Genomic DNA, 17,921 nt, shown 5'->3' on the forward strand with positions numbered 1-17,921 from the left:
TACCAGGGGGTGGCACGGAATATGGAGGGCATCGGCGACATGGAACTGGCAGTGGGCAGCAGTGGAGGCACTGCCAGCCCTGATGGGCCCTGAGGAGAGCAGAACCGTGGTGGGATGGTGGAGCAAGTGAGCGGGCGGCACCAGGCCAAGGTGGGTGCAAGCGGGGGGGCCTGATTGCCCTGCCAATTGTCCCATAGAGAGAAACCAGTGGCAGCAGCCGGGGGCAATTGGTGCTCCCAGGTGCTGAGGGAGCTGGGTGGGGAGCCCAGCCCTGACCAATTGCCCCGCAGACAACAACCAGCAGTTGGCTGGCCCTGATTGCCTGATCAGGGCCAGGCCCTGGGCTGGAACAGGGAACTGGGGGTGAGTTTTGGCAACCAACCTCCCGCTGGCTACCTGGGGGCAGGGATAATGGAGATGGAGGTGCGGTAAGAATGCGGGGTGTTCACTGAGCTCGCTCTCACTCCCCCTGCTACACTCCCCCGGGACGCCAGGGCTTGCACACTGGGGAAGCCCCCATGCTCAGGTGCTAGGAACCCATAAGAAGCCCACCCCGCACCTGTGCAGCCTCTTCCAGGTGAGCCAGGTCACAGCCGCTGGGACTGCAGGGGCCTGTCAGGCTCCCCAATGGCTTCACACAGGAACCGGTCTGCAAGGCCAGCGGGTAGAGACCATGCTGCCCGCCCAGCTTCCATGCAGCGCCTCTGGGCAGCCCAGAGGCCCATGCTGCGCCCCAGCCTGCTGTGCTCACCGCATCTCCATGTGGAGACTGAAGCGCCGTGACTCAGGTGAAGAGGGGCACATGGAGGCCTGGGGGCCCAGGTGCTGCCCAGGGCCCAGAGGTCATCTGGGACCTGCCCTTCCATGCCAGACACTCATGTTTCAATTGCAGGCCAGGCCTAGGGACTGCACCCGTGCACAAATTTCATGCACTGGGCCTCTAGTATAGAATAAACATGTGAGTTATAGATGGAGGAGGGCCATAAAAAGAGTATACTGGTATTTAGTGGTTAAAGAGTCAGTTCATAAGTCTCATTAAAATATGTAGGTTTATTTTTTTTTTGTACTCAGCCTTGCCACAAATAAGCTTTTGTGCTGAGCTCTGATGTCTTCTGAGGGAATTTAAAAATTATTCTGTTTTTACATATAATTGTTGCTGAATGTGAAATTCACTGAGTAGGACATTCCAGTGCAGTGTATTACAAGTAGGATGAGTACCATTACTAGTTGTAATAACTTCTTCGAGAATTTTCATTGTTGTAGCTTAGTATTTTTACTGACCAATATATTTGGGAGCTCTGTAATTTATGAAGTTTTAGAGAAAACCATGGTATCTGAAATCTTTACTTTTCAACCAAGACTAAAATCTTGGATGAATGTTGGTCTGAAGAAGATGAAGGGTACCATTACACTCATTTGTTGGGACCTAGTCAAATTTCTACATCCTTTAGATGAAAGGGCAATAATTTTCATTAATATTTAAGAATTACAGATAAGAAAGCAAAAAAAAAAAAGAAGAAGAAGTAGTTATTTAATATCCAACATTGTTATTCTGCTTAATAGTTTCTTTTCTCTCTGGGGGAAGGAGACGTGGATAACTTAGGATTTATTCTAAGATGTCCAAACATTTGCATTCTTTATGTCACAAAAGAAATTTGGGCAAAAATCCATGAAAGCTGACTTTTAGAACTAAAATAACATCATCCATTTAACTGGGACACCTCAATTCATTTAACGTTTTCCAATTATCATAGGAATGCCTCAACCTTCAGAGCACTGAAAAACTTGGCCCTGTATCTACTGCTGCCAGCTATAAATACTACTTTTATAATACCTCAAAGTTTCTCTTAAGCAGGATTGAATTTTAAATGCTTTAGAAAGTCATTGATGTAATACCAATTCTTCTAATAATATTTTTAGTGAACCAAAATACTTTCAACGTGATTGAACAAAAGATATTTCTGAGAAGCAAAATTGAAGGGATATAAATATTCTAAGCAAAGTTTTCTTTAGCACAGTATAGTTTACATGCCTATGAGAATCTTATTAACCCATAGAAAAACAGAATAAAGTGTTGATGGATATATATAAAATCTGGAAGATATTTACTTATGACTCATTCTATTTTAATTAATAATTTATTGAGGTGACACACACATAAGAAAATTTCACTATTTTTTAAGCGTAGTTGATTTTAAGCATAGTTGATAGCACATACTTTAGGGGAAATATCTAAATATTAAAGGACTTCACAGTGGAGTTTCTGTGCTTTCTTTGAACCAAGCCAAAGTTCATAAATACAGTGAAATGCCCTTATGGGGGAGGGAAAGGAAAGGAAGATGGGCCAGTCTCCTCCAGTTATGGAGATAAATTGCCTTCAGGTTTCTGGGCAGTTGTAGAAAAGAAGGAGGTGTTATTTAAAAGATGAATAGGCACTCCCAGAATACATAGGGTTCCTTCAATAGTCAATCCAGTTTAAAAAATCTAACTATGGTGTGAGGAGTTGGGGAGCAGGATGTAGGTAGAAACAATGAAACTGGTATGATTTTGCCAAGAAATATCATCACTTTTTGAAACCTCTGGTTTTCAGTCCAGTGAGAAGTCTTTTTTTAGTTCCTGGGCAGGTGAGAGCACAAATATATGATAACTAAGCAATTCTCCAGGGGAATGTGAGACATTAAGAGTGATCTTTCAAGTCCTGGGGGGTAGTAGTAAGGGAATTTGTTTTTTCCCTTTAATTGAAAGGTGCAGCATACTGCTGCAGCTCCAGAGTTATAATAAGTAGACAATAAATGCTCATTAATTGACTCACTATGTAAGAAAACCAAATATCCTATATTGGACATTGGAATAGTAATGTTAGCTTTTCAGATAATAGCTGGTGATCAAGATATAGGTCTTCAGCTCAATTTCATATATTATTTATTTAACATGTACAGCCCACCTGCTTCCAAAAGAATATGAGGAGGCATGTTCAACACAGTATGAGGTAATACTGGAGAACTCAGTGTCCAATCAAAAGCGTTATCTTTATTTTATTTTATTTATTTTATTTTATTTTATTTTATTTTATTTTATATATTAGTAATTCTATTTGTCCCACAAAGACAGATAGAGAAGAGGCAAAGGGCACATTGAATTAGTGCCTTCTAACAGACAAGCATACTAAAGACTTTGTCTATTTTGTTTAAAGCCGAATCTCCAGTTTCTAAAATAGCATCTGATATATAGTAGATGATCATTAATATTTGTTGAATAAATCTAAATTTAAACATTGCAGTGCCACTTCAGAAAGATGACGATGGGCAAAGAACAGCATCTGGCTAAGATAAGTATGTTTCCCCAACACCTAACTGAATAACTGGCTTCAGATGGTGAAGTTGAACACAAAAACCAATTATAAAAATGAACGTGCAAGGGTCAGACAAGGAGAGAAGTCACACAACTATAGAAATGACATTATGATAAAAGTAATTTTAAAAGCTCCTAGAAATGTCAATAAGTCTAAGATAAAAAATGACATTCATCTTATCTATGGATTGCCTGTAGTCATATCAATCGAATTATTTTTTAAATATATATTTCTGCTTTTCCATTAGTAAAACAGGTGAAAATATTCATGGGGGATTATTAGAGATGCTCCCCTTCTCTCTATTTATACTTATCAGTATAATGAGCCTCAGGGCCTAAAGTTGTAGGATGGGATGACTATTCCTTGGTCATTTAAGGAAGGAAGGCCCCATTTCTCCAACTGGGAGTGGGAGGAGCCCAGGTTTGAGATGAGGCACTTACTTATGTTGGTTGATCTATCAGGGCACATGCTGAACAGAATAATTTGCCTAAACTCTTTCAGAAAAATCCTTGGTATGGCAGACAAAGGTCTAAGTAACCTGACTGAATCAAAGTCAAAGTCACTGATGCCCAAGTAAATACCTGCTGAGAGTCAGCTTTGGGAGGAAGGGGCTCCACTCTTGAGCAGCAGGAGAAGATCCTTTGATAAGCATTGCCTGTTTACTATCTCTACCAGTGTCTATTACCTCCATCAGTGTTCACTACTTCTACAAGTGTTCACTATCTCTGTAAGTGTCCGTTACCTCTACAAGTATTTACTACCTCTACGATTGGCATGCTCAAAGAAGGGAAAGGTGGGCAGACACTACACCCTGTTCTTGGAGAGAGGTGTCTGTGCCTATAGAGACCACTAACAGACAAGAGTCAGCATACTAAAGACAGCATACTAGAGCTAGGAACAAAAAGGGAGGGACTCCCCCATCAAGCCACTGAAAAGGCTGAAATCACACACCAGGACATAAGAGGGACGGTGAGACTTCTGCTAACAACTGGAGAAAAAGGGAGAACAGCAGGCAGCCAATGCAGCTGGAAAAAGACAGAAAAGCAGCCTAGTAACAGGCAGCCCCTTGTATCACTATCGCAGATGAATTCTTCTCACTTGAGAGTTCATAAGAGTGAAGCACAGCCCTGACCGGTTTGGCTCAGTGGATAGAGCGTTGGCCTGCGGACTGAAGGGTCCCAGGTTCGATTCCAGGTCAAGGGCATGTGCCTTGGTTGCGGGCATGTCCCCGGTGGGGGGTGTGCAGGAGGCAGCTGATCGATGTTTCTCTCTCATCGATGTTTCTGGCTCTCTATCCCTCTCTCTTCCTCTCTGTAGAAAATCAATAAAATATATTTTTTTTTAAAAAAGAGTGAAGCACAGCCTGAGCTACTGGAGAAGGTACTCAGAGCCAACCAGCAGAAAGAGAAGGCCGAGCCCAGGAACCTGGCAGAGAACTGTCGTCCTCCCAGGTAAGGCACTGCGAAACGACTCCTGGTGGACACTCAGGAATACAGGACAAGGTAAGTACTTATTTAAAAATTACTATATTCTTCCTACTACTCCAAATAGTGATTAACTCATTTTTTAGTTAAACGTCTTTCATGAATTACATTCTAAGTCAGTCGTACTTGGTAAGTTTTGTTCCATGAATAAGTGAATGAGAAAGATCTTCCTCATGCACTCTAATATGTATCTTTGCCCCAAAATATCACTTTTGGTCCACTTACCTTGCTTTTCCTTCTTTGTGCTCAGAATCACTGACATCTATTTTCGTTTCATCGTTAACTGAAACCTGCCTTGGACTGTAAATTTTCTGAGAGCAGGACCTTGTCAGTTTTGTACAATTCTCACAGTCTTGGTAGTGAAGGTAGTGTTGGCACATGGTTGTTGCTCCAAAAATATTTATTTGCAGTTAAGTGACTACAAGCCAGACTATGTTAGTGATCAGAGAGCACACAAACGGGCAGCACCCAGCTCACTGGCTGTGTATCTTTGCTTTGCTCTGGGGACTAATGCTTGGGGGCTTCATCAAGCCACTCTTCTGCAGTCAGGTTCCTCTATCCTCTACATTTATGACTGTACAGCATATACAGTTAGAATGTCAATACAGTCCTCATCAGAACCATGTGAGGAACACAACACAATTGAGACCATTGAGAAAACATAAAGGGGTCCAGCTTCTAAATGCCGGAGCCCACCCTCAATCCTACTCCCCATCCAGTGCTCTTTAAAATGGAATGTGGGAAGCCAATATTCCCTGGTGCATAAGAGCATGGGCTGCAAAGTTATAGGTGTGTAGGCTTGAATCTTGATTCTGCCACTTAATTATCAACTCTTGATCTTGGGCAAGTCAGCTTTGGTTTTCTTATGTGTAAGATCAGAAATATCAGGGCTATCTCCATTGGGTTGTTGTAAGGGTTAAAGGAGTTAATGTATATAAAGTTCTTAGCAGAGTCCTTGACATATTGTACATACTCAAAAAGGAGTAGCTGCTACTATTTTTCTCATCATAATCATTCCCGTCATCATGAGTAATTTCATCTCAGAGTAATTTCTACAGTGTCATGAAAATAAGTCAAGACATGTTAATCAGATAAATACCAAAGGAGGTTTGGTTGTGAGATGTATTCATCTCCATGATTGCTGATATTCCCCCCACACAGGGAGGATAGAGTCCAGTTCCTTAATGCTGCAGTACTAGTAAGCTATCTATTCTCAAAAGAATAAGCAGGAAACCATCCAAAATATGCCACAGTACTCAATCCAGTTATTTCCTATCCTTGGGAAGGAGGCAGATCTGTTTGCATTGTCCATGATAAATCACAATCCTACTCCCGTACTTCCTAACACACGGTAATTCTATCTTTATTTATTCCTAAACCTCCATGTGGTTCAGCATCTTGATGATAGAAATACACTTAAACTAGAAGTCTATTCATTCTCAGAGTATATGCCATTCACCTGACAACCCCTCATCCCAAAAATCTCATTTAGCTCTTATTTCCTAGCCATATCCCTTACACATCCAGAAAAACAATTGCCTGTGCAGAAAAACAATTGCCTGAGATGTAGACTATTTACTCATGTTTGCTAAAAGCTCTGGATGCAGCTGCCAGACATTTTGTGGGGGATTAGCTTAGGAGCATCTGGTCCTGAGGAGAGAGGAGCATCATGATTTGGGATTTCCAACTCTATCCAATGCAGCCCCATTGGATAGTTAGTAAAGCTCTTCTGAATGTCATTGTACCTAATATCTAGTGAGGGTCATAATATGTCATCAGAGTTCATGTCATTATAAAGCCTAGTTGAATGGAAAAGAACTTGGAAATACCTTTTGCAAAAAAAAAAAAAAAAAGACAGTAGCTTGAATTTTTATATTACAGGTTATAAAGTACTTTCAACTTCATAAAATTGTTCCTCAAGAAATTACAATAAAATAGGCTAAGCATATGTGCTATCCCCTTTATAAAATAAAAAACAGATTGGTGGAAAGCCCCCCCAATAATAGAATGGGTCTTAAACATAGGCCTCCAATCTCCTACATTTTAAAAAATCAGAGAATTCAACCTAAGAATTCAACACATAATACTCAGAAAGTGTCATTGAATAAGTAACAATGCTAATATCAGCAGTAAGACTATTTGAAGTACTTTTTAATGAACAGAATTGGTCTACATTTCACATCTTATGAAGGAGGCGGCTACAGAATTTCTATGTGGAGGGACTAGGGCCAGGAACATGTTTGGAGGGGGAGCTAGGAGATTTTTCTTGAAGCTGCACTTGCAGAGCAAACATACTGCTCTTTACAGTGTGCTTGTTTATATGATGTAGCATAGCAAGTGGGATGATTTGCAGGGACACTGCTATCTATCAACATTAAGTTACACACGCCTTAATGTCCTATATCAATCACTAGGTGTGTGACTGCCCATTTACAATAGTACTTGAAAAAAATCTAAAAAAAAGTACAAGTATGTTTTCTCTCTAATTCTAGGAGATATGCTGTATTCTTCCATGTGTGGGAAAAAATTGAATTTTTTTGTTGGAGGGTAAGGCAGGTGCTGGGTAAAAGACACACAGTTTGAGGACAGACTCCCATTTTAACTGGATTCTTATCCCTGAGCTGCTAAACACTTTAAAGGCAAATATACAAGACACTAGAAAATTCTGTAAATCATAACCGAGTCTACATTTGCTCATGATGTTATTGTCCTATTCATTCTTCCTTTCTTGCCTCTCCTTTGATTTTGGCATCCAGTTTTCTCTTGGTCATCAGTCACTGACACTGACTGACACATGATTACATGTTCCCTGGTCTGGCTTTGGGATCAAATGATTTGAGTTCAAATCCTGGCTAAGCTACTGCTTAAATGTACAACCTAAGGTAAACTACTTAATTTCTTTAGAATTTAGTGTCTTCATCCCTCATATTGTAATACTAATACCTACTGTGCAGAACTTTCTTGATGATGAAAAATAGTATTGGTAAAGTGCTTCATGTGGGCAGGCAGGGAGAGGTCAAGGGGGGAAAAGGAGACATATGTAATACTTTAAACAATAAAGAATTTAAATTAAAAAAAGAGAAAGGACTCAATAACTAATTGATTGAAAGAAGACAATATAAATAAATTGAAAATTGCTGCTTTTCAGAGATTAGGGATTAGGTGCCTTTTTTTGATAAATATTGTATGATTTTTCTCTCTTTGATAGCTCATGAAAGAATTTTTTAGGGCTTACATACTTCATAAAAATAATAAATGCCCCCTCACCAAAATAAAAAAAAAAATTCTTTAAAGGTAAATACTATAAAATACATTCAGATCCTTGGAGAAAATAATACTAATAATCTTAAAAAAACTATTATTATATAGTTGTATGTGCAAATACTCTTCTAAGTACATTATTATGTTATTTTTTAATATATTTTCAGAGAGGAAGGGAGAGGGAAAGAGAGATAGAAACATCAATGATGAGAGATAATCATTGACCGCTGCCTCCTGCACACACCCGCCCCCCCACTGGAAATCGAGCCCACAACCCAGGCATGTGCCTCCAACCAGAATTGAACCCGGGACCCTTTAGTCCGCAGTTCGACGCTCTATCCACTGAGCAAACCAACCAGGGTGATTATTATGTTCTTTATGTATACACACAGATATATATTTATTAAATATATTACATATACTGCTATTAACTAATTTAGTTCTGACAAGGCTGTGCAATGGGTACTGTTTTTAAACCTTAGAATAAGGGACTAATTAATGGCTGGCAATGGTGGTAGGGGGTGTGCAGGGAACACCTAGACAAAGATTCTCCTTTTATGAAAAGTCTGAAAGTCCTCCTTGGAGCATTAGTCCCTTATTCTAAGGTTTAAAAACAGACACATTCAATTTAAATCCATTTTACAGATGAAGGGACTGAGGCACAGGGACATTAAGTAACTTGCTCAAAATCACACAGCTTGTAAGTGGCTGAGCCAGATTTGAACTCAAAATACTTGTACAAGTTGCACGTGAGATAAAATCACCCTAGGAAGAGAGGGCCCATCTACTCTCTGCAGGTTTCCCCTCAAGGCTCCAAGCAAGGTGAAAAGTGGACTGGAGGGTAGAAAAATCCAGAGCCAGACTCTGTCATGGCCAGTGCCAGTCAATGCTGGGCTAGTTCTCAGTGTCTAAAGGAGCAGGCTTCAGACCTGTCACTGAAATTTCATCCTCCCCTTTTCAAAATCTCTGTACAATAGAAAAGCACAAACAAAATTTCAAAGCAAGGGCTTTGGTATCATGACCTCATCCCCAGGTGATGCCAGACTCATTTTCCTTGTGAAGATTTTGACAGGGAGGAGTCACACATGAGATGTTGAAAACAGTTTAGAGACCAGGTTTCCTATTAATTCTGAAAGTAAGCGAGAGAAAATATCAGAGGGCAGAGAAAGCAATACTGGAGGAAGTGGGAGGAACGGGTCAGGAATTATGGCTATTTAATTAAATGGGAGAAGCCAATGAATAAACTAGAGTCAACCTCATATACATTTTCATCAGGAAGGGGTTGAGCAAGTGGTAAAGAGCAGGCTCTGTCATTTATTTTAATGTCGAGAATTTAAATCCAGCCAGAGTTTCTACTTGCCTTTTCCTTGAACCAACTATTTCTGTTATTTTCCTGACAATTGTAGTGAGGCAGATAGAGAAATCCTTCTAGAACTATTCCACGGACATCATATTTCTTGCTCAGCTTATATTCTCAAAAAACGTCATATTACTCATGCCATATAGTTCCCTGGAGAAACAGGGACAGTGTTCATCATGGCACAGAGAACCAGCCCAGCTCCCACTTTGTGGTTCGGTGGGGAGAAACTGCACCCTCTGTGGCCCTCAAAGAGAAAAACTACCTCTACTCCATTTTTAAAACTAGGCAGGCAAATTCTACAACTTCTGAATCAGTCCATATGAACCTGCCATCCAGTGATTTATTATAACCTAATCTCTCAGCCAGAATATTAAACTGAATTGAGTCTGATTCTGAGGTCCTGAGATCAATGAAAATTACTTTCTTCTTGATGCCTAGACAGCTATGAGTTGTGCCACAACCCTCTCATCAGTGATGTTGCATAGCCCAGAGACACAGTGCAGCAGGTCTGTGCCTGGCACTGGGAAACTGCAGGAAGTGAGGATCTTTTGTGTCATCACAGGGAGACTTGAGTTCAAGACTTCCAGGAAGGTAGGGTGATGTAACCACTCTTCCCACATTTCTGCTTGACTCACCAGAAGTCGATGATGCTCCCTATTGCTGTGTCAGATAAGGACTAGACCCAAGACTCGGAATAAAAGATTCCCAGGGCAATCCAACGCCCATCTTTCCCTGCAGTTGGGGTAACTCAACAGCTTCAGGCTAGAATAATTCCTTAGTTTTAAAAGTCACATCAAAGACCAGTGAACTTAACAAAATGAAACTGCCTGATACCTGTGCAGCCTCTGCGAGTGTACATCAGTCCAGCTCTGCCGTGGTATAGAAGCACCCAGAAACATACCACAGAAGATTTAAAGCACTGTGTAGAATCAAGGTAATAATCGGGGTGGCTGGCAACGGTGGTAGCGGGTGTGCAGGGAACACCTAGACAAAGATTTTCCTTTTACCAAAAGTCTGAAATTCCTTCTTGGAGCATTAGTCCCTTATTCTAAGGTTTAAAACAGACACTGAAAGTGAACACTATAGAAGCTGTCTTAATTGGTCTGTCTTCCACTCTATGCTACACATTTTATCAGATTGAGCTAATTCTATTAGAACTAGAGGCCTGGTGCAAGAAATTCATGCACAGGGAGGGGTGTCCCTCAGCCCAGCCTGCACCCTCTCCAATCTGGGACCCCTTGAGGGATGTCCGACTGCCTGCAATTGGACATCCCTCTCAAAATCCAGGACTGCTGGCTCCCAACTGCTCGCCTGCCTCTGCCTGATTGCCCCTAACTGCTTCTGCCTGCCAACCTGATCACCCCCTAACCAATCCACTGCCAGCCTGATTGACATCTAACTGCTCCCCGGCCAGACTGATTGTCCCTAACTGCCTTCCCCTGCTGGTCTGGTCACTCCCAACTGACCTCCCCTGCAGGCCTGGTCCCCCCCACTGCTCTCCCCTGCAGGCCTACCCCCCAAATTCCCTCTCATGCAGTCCTGTTCCCCCCCAACTGTCCTCCCCTGCTGACCTGGTCTCCCCCAACTGCCCTCCCCTGCAGGCCTGGGTCCCCCCCAACTGCCCTCCCCTGCCAGCCATCTTGTGGTGGCCATCTTGTGTCTACATAGGGGCAGCCATCTTGTGTCTTGGAGTGATGGTCAATTTGCATATTACTCTTTTATTAGATAGGATTATGGTTTTATAACATGCTTATTCCCAACCACCCCAACCCTGCTCTCCCCAAACCCTTTAAATATTCCCATTGCTTATCAAACTAAGAAGTTAATGATTTATTTTAGCATTTGATCAATTTATGAAATGGTTCCAGTCTGTCCTTCCCACTTCTCTAGTGAACATACTCTTTACTTTAGCCAAGTAAATCCACATGCTAATCATTGAACATGCTCCTCACTTCCTGAGTTCTCTGACTTCACTTAGGATGTGAGCCCCCTCAAACATTTCTCTTTCATACCCTTCACAACTCATCCAATTCTCACCTCCTTGGTTGGAGAGTTTTCTTACATCGCCCTAAATGGACAGTCCAGGGGTCAGCAAACTTTTTCTGCAAATGGCCAGATAGTAAATATTTAGGTTTTCTAAGCCATATACAGGGTGGGCAAAAGTATATTAATATTAATTTAAAATAATAAGTACAATAAATAATAAATAAATCATAATACAAGAATAAACTGTGTTTTGTGCACTCACAACTATAAACCTACTTTTGCCAACCCCCTGTATCTGGTCTGTGTTGCAACTACTCAACTCTGTCATTGTCATGGGAAATCACTATAGATGCTACATAGAATGAGTATGGTTGTGTTCCATAAAACTTTATTTCAGAATACTAAATTTGAATTTTGTATAATTTTAAAGTAACACAAATAACATTAATCTTGATTTTCTGTCAACCATTTCATGGTTATAAAAACTCAGCCCACAGGCTATAATGTGCAGGGGCTACCATTATGTTAAACTGCCATTGCATCTTTGGGGACTTTTTGTTTCTATTTTTGCATTGTAGTTATTAGTGTACTTATTCCCCAAACTCTTTTTTAAAAATTTTATTTACTTATTTATTTTTATTTTTTTTATTGTTTTAAAGTTTTACATATGTCTTCTTTTTCCCCAATTGACCCCCCTCCCAGCCATTCCTACCCCAGGCAAGCCCCTACCACCCCAGTGTCTGTGTTCATTGGTTATGCTAATATGCATGCACACAAGTCCTTTGGTTGTTCTCTAACCTCCCCCACCCCTCATTTGTCTCTGGATCTATTCTTGTTCATCAAATTATGTTGATCATTATATTCCACATATGAGTGAGATCATGTGATATTTATCTTTCTCCGACTGGCTTATTTCGCTTAGCTTGATGGTCTGCAGTTCCATCTATGCTGTTGCAAATGGTAAAAGTTCCTTCTTTTTTATAGTGGCATAGTATTCCATAGTGTAGATGTACCACAGGTTTTTAATCCACTCATCTGCTGATGGGCACTTAGGCTGTTTCCAAATCTTAGCTATTGTAAATTGTGTTGCTATGAACATAGGGGTGCATATATCCTTTCTGATTGGTGTTTCTGGTTTCTTGGGATATATATATGTTGTAGCAACATCTTTACAGACACAGCTCCTAGGGCAATGGAGACTAAGGAGAAAATAAACAAATGGGACTACATCAAAATAAAAAGCTTCTGCACCGCAAAATAAACCTTCAAAAAAACAACAAGAAAGCCCACAGCATGGGAGAACATATTTGCCAATGATATTTCTGATAAGAGTTTAATCTTCAAAATTTACAGAGAACTCATACAACTTAACAAAAGGAAGATAAATAATCCAATAAAAAATGGACAAAGGATCTAAATAGACACTTCTCAAAAGAGGACATACAGAAGGCCCAGAGACATTTGAAAACATGCTCAAAGTCACTAATCATCAGAGAGATGCAAATCAAAATGACAATGATGTACCATCTCACACCTGTCAGAATGGCTATCATCAACAAATCAACAAAGGACAAATGCTGGCGAGGATGTAGAGAAAAAGGAACACTTGTGCACTGCTAGTGGGAATGCAGACTGGTGCAGCCACTGTGGAAGACAGTATGGAGTTTCCTCAAAAAGTTAAAAATGGAACTCTCATTTTATCCAGTAATGCCACTTCTAGGACCATATCCCAAGAAACCAGAAACACCAATCCCCAAACTCTTAATTACTATGTAAACTCTTTGAGGACAGAAATATTGTTTTATTAATAGTAAAGTCTGTGCTATTGGTACTTATATTAAGAAAATCGTATTTGGTCTTTGTCTCCATTTCTCCTTAGGTGGGGGTCTAAAAATGATCTTAGAAGTCCCAAAACTCTAGGAATTTCCAGTGATGAGAACTATAGAGGTATCTTTTGTTATGTTAGTAAGATCATTTTTAGACCCCCACCTAAGGAGAATATACCTGGGCTTAGAAGGTTGGAACTTTCACTTTCACTTTGACCTCTTGGAAGGAGAGAGGGGCTGGAGGTTGAATCAAATACCAATGGCTAATAATTTAATCAATCACTCCTATGTAATAAAGCCTTCATAAAATCCCAAAAGGACAGGGTTTGAAGAGCTACCAGCTTGGTGAACCAGTTGGGATACAGGCAGAGTGTCAGGCTCAGAGAGGGCATGGAAGCTCCTCCCCTCAATTTCCATGCCTGGCCCTATGCAGCTCTTTCATCTGGCTGTTCCTGAGATCTATATCTATATCTATATCTATATCTATATCTATATCTATATCTATATCTATATCTATATCTATATCTATATCTATATCTATATCTATATCTATATCTCTATATCTATGTCTATATCTATATCTATCAAACCAGTAATCTAGTGAGTAAACAGATTAGTTCTGTGAGCCTCTCTAGCAAATTGACTGAATCCAAGAAGTGGATTGTGGGAACCTCTGATTTACAGCCAGTCAGTCAGAATTATAGGTAACAACCTGGACTTGCAATTGGCCTTGTGAGTTGGAAGGGGTCATGGGAACCTCCAATTTGTGACTGGTCATCAGAAGCAAAGAGACTTGCTGAGCCCCAGCTGAAAGGCCACCCCTATGAGCTAAGCAACATGCCAGCTGCACTCCCAGAAGGCAAGAGGCTGCAGCTGCGAGGCCCCTTGTGTGAGAAAGAAAAGAGGCTTTTTTACCATCAGATTTGAGCAAGTTGCTTATGTGTGAAAGGTTGTGTGGAATCAAGTTAGATGGTGCTAACTCACAAGACAAAAGATCATACCCTTCAGCTCAAGATACCCGTCTCTAGGGACTATTTCTAACAGTCTCAGGTCTGGGTGAGGACAGCCAGTGAAAGACATCCAGATTAGCTGAGGGAGCACAATGACCTGGTAACAGGAGGAAGCAAAAAAAAAAAGGGGGGGGGCTCTAAATTCCCAGAGCTACTCTATCAGTGAGAAAGGACAGGCAGAGAGGAAAGGTGATGCTCACAATTTTGCTGCTCAGAATATGGAGCAGCAGCATCTGTACAGCCAAGAGCTGGGTGGCAATGCACTGTAACCTCGCCCCAGATCTACTCACCAGGAGCTGCATTTTAATAAATCCTTTGCACATCACAATGTGAAATGTACTGACCTATAACACCTGTCCTGGTAAGTCCATAGTTCCTCTTGAATGTCTCTCTAAATCGGGCGTCCTCAAACTAAGGCCCGCGGGCCACATGCGGGTGTTTTTGCCGTTTTGTTTTTTTACTTCAAAATAAGATATGTGCAGTGTGCATAGGAATTTGTTCATAGTTTTTTTTTAAACTATAGTCCGGCCCTCCAACGGTCTGAGGGACAGTGAACTGGCCCCCTGTTTAAAAAGTTTGAGGACCTCTGCTCTAAATGAAAATTCAGAGAAATAAGAGCCAGTAGGTAAAGCAGCAAAAGCCCTGGGTTAGAAACCAGAGACCAGGGCTGTACATCTGACAGTTTCAACCTGACTACACCCTCGTGCAAGTCTCTTCACTTCTCTAGGCCTCAGTTACGGTGTCTGCACATTGAGGGAGTTCACAAGGAGATTTAAGATGCAAACTACCAAAGTCCTAATTGTATGCAAATTTCAGTTCTGTATGGTTTATTTTCCAATTTCCCTAAAAAAATAAAACATCAGAGAAACGCCTGTGATCTAATCCTGTTCTGGCACGGGCAGCCCCCACTCCCAACACTTTGGCCTCTAATGTCACTTATCTTCTAAAACTAATTATATACATTGAACATGAGATTCAGATCTTTCTAAAATGTGCCACTCCCCAGACAAGATCACCAATCGATCTAGCACAGAATTTGTCACAGAATTTGTCCCAGAATCTGCCCTTCAGCCAGCCTCAGCCTCCCATGTGCTCAGAGTCCTGACTCTGCACAGTGCAGGATGACTTCTCTCACATGCTTCTGTGGACTAGCAAAGGACCCACCTCATCAGGAAAGAAGACACCACCTTCCTTAGGCAACTAATTCCAACCCTCTCGGCATGCAGAAACACACCATTCATCAGTCAGCAAAAAAACTGCGCCTTCCCCACCTTCCCCAAAGCCTTCACGGGAGAGAATGAAGCATTCTAAAAGAATGCTTTGCCTCACAAATTTTTAAGCCAAATCATCAGTCTGTGAGAAAAATCTGAATGAAATCTACTGTCCTAGTTGAAGGAAAAAACCAAGACTGCTAAAAATAAGTAAATAAGATGTGCAAATCACTCATCCTTTGCCACAGTTGGTTTCAACCTATTTAAGTAAAAAAAAAAAAAGAGGTCAGAATACAGGGAGAGGAAACTCAAACTCCCACCAGCTTCCTGCCCTCAGCACTTGCCCCTCTGCAGCTCCTTCATTCTCCCAGGTATCTTCGAAGTCACCCCACCCCAGGGCTGGGGACCCACCCAGGCCCTAAGTAGTTCAATGCCTGACACCTGGGCTCTCTCCCTCTCTTCCTTTCAGCTTTCCTCTCACGTGGACCTGAGGTCATTTTACAGCTGGAAACAAAGTCCATCACAGGGTAAGTGTTCAATACATACTGTGAAAATAAATTTCTAGGCCGCTCCTCCCCAGGGATGCCATGTCAGCAAACCAAAACTTAAATAATTTTTATGTCCTTGTAAGTGCTCCACTTGATCAGAAATGCAGTATATCCACTTACAGTCCCCAAATGCCAAGCCAACTCTGGGCTCTATACTTACTTCCTTGTTTCTGTGGACAAAGAAAGAAGCCACATACTAACCCTGACAAGCTCCGGTGGGCCTTACAAACACAGAGACTGAAAGGAACATAGGATGGTTTGAACACAAAATTCCTAACTAAGAGCAGCTCTTGGTGGTAGTCATGTCCCAGGCCTGTAGCTTCCTTGACAAAGGAAGTGAGCCTGCCTGTTGTCCTTTTGCATCTAAGATAACATATCCTTGGAATGCCAGAGTAATCTTTTCCAGACCCCCCAGAGCACAAGTGCTGGCACCAGAGCATGAGACCACAGAACCCCTCATCATTATCTTGTCTCCCTAATATCATCTCTAGGTGCTGTAAATGTTAACTATCCTGTACCCGCCCACGTAAAAGCAATATGTGTCTCTCCATTTTGCTTCTTAGCCACTCCCAGAGATTTCCCTACTTTGTTTTCTCCTGCCCCCATAATCTACCTCTAACGGATTTCATGCAACTCTCCTTACATCTCATCATTTTATTGTAATGTATAAAATAAGGTGCAAATCTGTCATTTGCTTCCTGGCAACTGTTGTCAGTTTGGTTAGAATAAACACATTAAAATATCTTTATAGGTTTGGATGATTCTTACCTTGACATTTCCTATTTTTTTCTAAATATGTTTTTATTGATTTTTTAGAGACAGATGAGAGAGACAGAGAGAGAAAGAAAGAGTAACATTGATTGGCTGCCTCCTGTACACCCCCTACCTGAGATCAGCCCACAATCCTGGCATGTGCCCAACCAAATAGAACTGACTACCTCTAAGGGTGCAAGGGACCAGGCACAACCAATTGAGCCACACCAGCCAGGGCAGCATTTCCTATTCTTTATCTTAAAATAACTTCCTGCCTTCCACCCATTTTGCAGGTCCCTGGACCCTTGGGAATGGAGGCTGCCACTCATGAAGTGTTCAAGTTTGTTTGTATCACCTAAAATGTCTCTTCAATGATTTTTCTTAAACAATACTACTGAATGGATGAATATGCACTGGTCCCATGTGCTTACAGGCTGAGAGAAATCTCACACCAAGTCTGAATTTGGCCACACTTACCTAAGTCATCTCACTTCTTCCCACCTGCTCAACTTACCTACCCCGCCCCCACAAAGAAACTCATTTGCAATGGTCTCTGGAGCCTGAATGTTATCCTGAGAAACACAAAGCTCACATGAAGAAGACTAGATATTTTTTTTTTCTTTTTCCTAATAATGCAGAATCACTGTCTCTGGGCTCTGACCTTACTTTTCTCATCTCTGCTGTATTCTAATGACAAGGAAGCAGGCGGGAGGTGCTGCCCACCGCAGGCCAGCAAAGGGCTGAGGAGGGAGCCTGCTTGGCCCTTATTGCTTCCACATCAAGGCCGGCCTGGCGCGCGGGCTGGGGCGTTTGTTGTCCCAGCCACTGAAAGAGGCAATTATCTCCCAAACAAGAGTCTGTGGCGTTTCCTTAAGATAATATAAAACTCCGCACTGTGCTGGGGAAGCAAGAAGCATCTCCCGAGATTTGGGGGCGTTGGAGGAGGAGCTCCGCTAGTGGCTCTCGGAGCTGCAAGCAGAGGCCACGCCCCGCGCCGGGTCCCAGCCACACCCTGCGGTCCTCAACGCCCCTCCCGACACCCCGCAGCCCGGCCCCAGCCGGGATCTGGGGGCGCAGGGAGCGGCTGACTGGTGGCAGCGGTGCAGAAACAAAGGGATGAGGTCACCCTG

The 17,921-nt window shown here is 41.9% G+C and overlaps 1 protein-coding gene and 2 long non-coding RNA genes across 3 annotated transcripts in view; 2 read left to right on the plus strand and 1 right to left on the minus strand.

The window, feature by feature from the left end:
* The window catches only part of LOC114233393 (uncharacterized), a 42,820-nt gene extending 38,343 nt beyond the window's left edge, over window positions 1-4,477 (plus strand). Inside the window, exons 2-3 of the long non-coding RNA XR_003619542.2 lie at window positions 3,281-3,332; window positions 4,436-4,477. This is a non-coding gene — a long non-coding RNA (uncharacterized LOC114233393). The remainder of the gene's footprint in view (window positions 1-3,280; window positions 3,333-4,435) is intronic.
* Window positions 1-17,921, minus strand: part of GAP43 (growth associated protein 43) — a 104,390-nt gene that overhangs the window by 50,525 nt on the left and 35,944 nt on the right. The window lies entirely within an intron of this gene.
* LOC114233392 (uncharacterized) lies at window positions 4,706-17,203 on the plus strand. Its single transcript, XR_003619541.2, has 3 exons — window positions 4,706-4,803; window positions 15,960-16,017; window positions 17,085-17,203. It is a non-coding gene; the product is annotated as an uncharacterized LOC114233392 (long non-coding RNA).

Source organism: Eptesicus fuscus, chromosome 3 (genome assembly GCF_027574615.1).
Source record: "Eptesicus fuscus isolate TK198812 chromosome 3, DD_ASM_mEF_20220401, whole genome shotgun sequence".
NCBI classification, from domain to species: domain Eukaryota; kingdom Metazoa; phylum Chordata; class Mammalia; order Chiroptera; family Vespertilionidae; genus Eptesicus; species Eptesicus fuscus.